Genomic DNA, 5,654 nt, shown 5'->3' with positions numbered 1-5,654 from the left:
CGTTTGTTGTAGGCATTGCACCGGGACTCCCAGGCTGGACACTTTGGCGTGCGGCTCCAGTGACCTGTCCATTCGCAATTAGAGCAGGTGCTATTGGAGACTGGTCATTTTCCAGCCTGAAGTAGCATTGGCAGGAGGCGTTAGCAAAGGTCTGTCGATCTGTAGACTGCTGAGGAGTGGTCTTCTTACGTCGCTGATTCCTCATGTATGACGATACTGCATATAGCTGGCTCGGTGCAGCTGATATTGCAGCAGCTGTCACTCTTGTAGCCTCCTAAGAGCGGCAACAGGTAACGAAGGCGTTGAGGATTGATGAGGCATCCAAGGAAACTAAACTTTGCAGCAGGTCCTAGTGTCTGACACCCATCAGTAAAATCATTTTGATCTGTGCCTCAGCACAGGTTTTAGGGTTGCCTATGCAAAAATCCACTTCATCTGCTAGATCCATGAGGCGAGTGTAGTAGTCCGCAGATGATTCTCCTGCAGCCTGCTTGAAGGCTGCAGGAGAATCTGAAGTGTACTTGAAGTGCATCCAAAACTGCTGTGACTGAAAGGTATGTGTCAGGAGGGATTCAAAGAGTGTGCTCAGAGGTGGATGTGCTGTGCATTATGTGGGAGGTTGTGTAGGCCTACTAAGAAAGCGTAGTCATCGAAACGGCGACGCCATTGACGTGTGGCGTCAGCTTGCAGTGTAATACTAGCTGGTGAACAGGCGTCGTTTCAGGGAGGTTTCAGGCGGTGTTAACTTGTTAACAGATACCGTCTTTGCAGTCTCGGGGGGAGGGGGGGTTAAGGGTGCCTGTTGTGCAGTTGAAGACGTCAGCTGGCCTGCAATTAAGGTGAAAAGGTCCATGTATCGGCGATGGTCCTCTTGCCCTTGTTGTCTATAAGCTTCTTCCGTTGCCCTTCTCTCATTGTCTTCCAGTTTTGATGCATGCAGGTAGTGCATGACATGATGAAACTCCGATGATGAGCTAGCACCTGCATCAGAGGTAGTGTTTGGAGTGGGAGGAGGCAGGGAGTAAGAACTAGGCTCAGCGGCGGCGGCACCGTCATCACCCATGTGATGAGGGTGGTGAACGTCACCACTGGCTGGAATAACTGATCCCTCGGAGTCGGACATGGCTTGTTGGTACTCGTAGGGGCGGAGGTACTGACCAATAGTTGTACAATGTAAGTATTTATTGTAAATGCGTGATGGAAGGTGAAGCCTTGGTCGAATAGTTTAGTCGCTGCCTCCTTGCCTCAGTTACCCATGAGCTGTCAATGAACATGGATGTACTATGATGACGCTGGGTGGAAGGGAGGGCAGGAGGGGGTGCCTGGAACAGCTACACCCTCAAGAGGCAGGCACACATGCACCGCTAGTTACTGCACTGAACACTATATCACTAATCCCTTCGCGGTGGAAGTTCTACTCGTCGATGAAAGAAATTCAGGGGAAACTAGGTGCGAGATCGCTTCAGCGTAATGGCGTCCACGCAGTCTCGGCTGGAACTGGTCACTTGTAAATTACCTCGTTTTCATAGGGGACAATACTGGCATACTCATTGCGCCATGTTACGATTCACAGTTTCTTGTGATGAAGTATCGTAAGTTGAAAGAAACCAGCATGTCCGGACGAGGTATATTAGGCTTCAAATACAGGGAACAGAGGGACAGCATGCAAGTCATCAGTCCGGTCGTCTCTTTCTCAGGCGTCATGCAGGAGGCATGGGCTGAACAGTAAGGTTGCCAGATCGACTTTATACGATACTAAGGCAATGCGTCTCTGACAATAACTTTGGTAACATATGCCAATAATACAGGTATGAAAGAGAAAGGTAAATGTGCATGTAACATAGGTAGGTAAATGTGCATGTAACATAGGTATAAAAAGGTAAATCATTGGAGAATGAGTTATGCATGCTATTTAGATAATACACAATTGGCATTACATTGTGTGACTGCACATTATGTGTTTTTCTCACGGGTCACATTTCATATCTACACACATACATAGATACCTATATATATATATATATATATATATATATATATATATATATATATATGTGTGTGTGTGTGTGTGTGTGTGTGTGTGTGTGTGTGTGTGTGTGTGTGTGTGTGTGTGTGTGTATAACATATACATATATATGCACATATATACTTATGTACATATATATATATGTACACAAAAAACATCAATTATATACAGACATCAAGAGAGAGAGAGAGTATAGCATACTACATAGCATAGCACGTGGGGACCACATGGTATGCTATGCAGTATACAGCTATAAAAGGTACTAAAGGCCTTCTATATGTGTAGTCTGAATGACTGGTGACGGCTAGTGAAACTGATTTGGCTTCACAGTTTTATTAATAACACACGATATGAGAAGACTGCGATGTGCCGGCGGTCAGTGTGGGTGTGTAGTGCCCAATTAATGCATCGTTACTGATCCCTGTTTATCTTAGTCTTCAGAACTTTACTTTGAGATGGACGTATCATGGTGCAGGGTAACCAAAACATTCACAATACTATTACAATATTTATTAAACAAATTAAAGAACAGTCACATTAGAAAAACATTAATACAGTCACATTGAAAAACATTAGGAGCATGCCACAGGACAAAACATTAAACGGAACAGCATGCCACAAAACAAACAAACAAATAAAGCCGGAAGTAAAGGCCAAACCCTCAGCCACATATACCCATAGGTAGTTATCAAGCAGTTATTCCCGCGCCAGTTAAGAGTTGTGCTTTCATAAAAGCCTATAATACTGGAATACTTATCTTAAGTATTTCGGAGGTTACGTGGGTGGATCACGGCAGAAGCAAAAATAAACACCGGCCAAAACGAAGGAAAAGTCTGCGACCTGCTCTAGCTGAAAAATCCAACCGGAGTGATGGCGCTCCGCAAATACATGTACCCTAGCCACCCTAAGAAAATAAAAGTGGGTATGCGATGTCTGACAGTGACGCCATCTATTAAAGGGGACGGCCAACATGGAACGACCATCAAACGCAGGGTATGCTCTCACATACTGAGGCACAACGAATAAAAAGGCCCGGCGGCGGCTAAGAGTAAAAGAAGTGACTCCCCAAAACCTCTAAAAAAAGAACCAACAATTCAAAGACTAAAACAGGCAAACAACTAACGAGAAAACTAGTAACTGTACGAATAAACGAGTGAGTAAACAAGTAAACGAAGATTACCAGACCAGCAAGCAGCAGCACTAAAACAATCTCGAGCTCCCATCTACTACAGGTGTCAGCCTGGCCAATCCGCCTAAGAGGCAAAGCGGTACGGCCGGCCGGTCACGGGCAAGCTCACCGAAGATCTGAGGGAGTGTGAGAGGGTAAGGTCAAGGCTGGCCACCCTTATATCCTGACCAGCGGCGCAAGCGAGCGCAAGCAGGCCGCGCGTCCTTTGGGCCACGCAGTATGGACTGACGTTGTGGCATGCTAAGCATAGTGGACCACGCGGTATGGATACAGACCACGTGGTCTCCACGTAGTCCATATCCATACTGTGTGGTATGCTATGCAGTATGTTATATTGCTTAGCCACCTACTCATGCCTCATCCTCGTGGCGTCATCTGAATTTCTTGAAGGATGACCCATCTTCAGACCCGATCTCCTGGTCATCTTGTCACGTTCTTGTTCTCGGTTGTCCTCGTGTTGCTCCTTGTTGTCGGCCTCTTCCTCTTGGTCCTTGGTGCATCTATCCGTCATCGACGTCCACACGTCCTCGAGGGTTTCGCCTAGGTCCTCCTTGACTTCGGTTCGTCCAGTCGTCCTCGTAGTCCTCATCCAGGTGGTACTCGGCGGCGTCTTCGTCCAGGTCCTTCTCGACTGCGGCTCGTAGCGACGTCCTCATAGCCTGGGTCTGGGTCTACGGGCGTCCGGACAGGGGCGTCCTTTCGTCTGAGGGCGGCTTATTCCTGCGCTGGGGAGCTCCTGGAGTTTGACCGATCTATGGACGTCCAGGCAGGCGGTTTTCCATAGCATCCTGGGCCTGCTCTGACGAGTTCCTGGTTCTTCACTGGATCTACAGGGGTCCTGGCAGGCGGCGCCCATCCACTTCATTCTGGGCGGCTTAATGCCTGTAGTTGCGAGTCCTGGTCCTTTGGCCTGTTCTTCTGGCGATGTTCGTCTCACGACATTGCAAGGCGATCGTGCTGCAGTTAGATCTCCTTTGATGCCGTGTCAGATATCCACATCCATTTATACATCACGAACCAGATCATACACGTAAGGGCCAAGATAGTAAGGGAAAAGAAAGACAACAGAGAGGGGGGTGTTATTTAAGTGCTACTTAGCCAATATTTTATGCTAATTTGCAGCTTTTAATGTGTTATTTCATTTTTTTCGTTCTTTTTTTCACTTTTGTATTTTTCAAGAAGAAAACAAGTGAGGGAGATGAACTACTAACCATCTCAGATATTAGAATAGATAAGGGAAATGACAATGGCATCCGCAAGGATAACTTGAACCGATTGTCATTTTATAGAGAAGAAAAATACGTAGTGTGCATCATTTTCACTAATCACGATTTGCAACACCACAAGGCAAAAGAATAGCCTGTAACTACGACACAACAAATCCTATAGATGAAGATTTGATTTTACAGTGTCTGTTGAACTGTGTGGAAGAGTGTGCGAAATGATTGCATGTACATTGTAACTCATCACAGTAGCAACATAGCGGGTAAAAGATATAACCTGGAATTGCAACACAACAAATCCTATAGATGAAGATTTGATTTTACAGTGTCTGTTGTCTGTGTGCATGAGTGTGTGTGTATATAAATATGAGTGTGAATAGCGTGAAGAGAAAGCGAGCTCACACGAAAAATGGATCACAAACACGAATTTTAATGTTCATTTTAACAAATGTTGTATTTATTAATATGTTAATACAACGTTATTTCAACTACTCCTGAATTCAATATTAAATGATATGCGATGGAACATACGCAATTATGAATGACATGAAAAAATATTATTTTGCTAACTTTCGCAATGCAAGCATCCCAGTTCAGAAGTTTTTTTGTTTTTTTTTTTACGTTGCCCCCGATTATTTAATCGCAATTACGGATACGCTACAAAATCTGACAGACTGAGATATTATATCTCGCTTACGCATGTTAGAGTACACTAGGCTTCATTGTCTGTGGGTTCCCCTTTTACCCAAATTACCTGAACGAAATGAAGTGAACTGAACGAGAGTCGAAATTCTATCGTTAGTCTTACTCTCCAATCTGTGATTAAGCACACGTGCCTATCAGCTACAAATCACACAATCGTCGGGATTTCCCGTGCATGCCAGCGGTAAAGAAGGTGAAAAAAAGGGGATTACCAAGCGATTCATCATTCTAGCTTAAACCCTCATCCTTTTTCTCATCAGACGTTAATACAGGCACACACCGACTCAATATGCTGAACGAATGAGTTATACTTCGGTTTTTACCTACTCTCAAACGTCGGGGGCGTAGATCTATTATTGTTACAAAACCCCATGCACTCTTGCACGATGAAAGGGGAAGATCTTCACGCTAATTCATATAATGAATTTACAAATATTTGTGGTCAAAACTATAATTTTTTGTGCCGAAAGAATATCACCAAATAGCAATGACGTGAAAGTGAGGTCGAGGGGGG

The sequence above is a fragment of the Penaeus vannamei genome, chromosome 20 (assembly GCF_042767895.1).
Source record: "Penaeus vannamei isolate JL-2024 chromosome 20, ASM4276789v1, whole genome shotgun sequence".
In the NCBI taxonomy this organism is placed as follows: Eukaryota; Metazoa; Arthropoda; class Malacostraca; order Decapoda; family Penaeidae; genus Penaeus; species Penaeus vannamei.
This window is presented reverse-complemented; position numbering follows the sequence as displayed.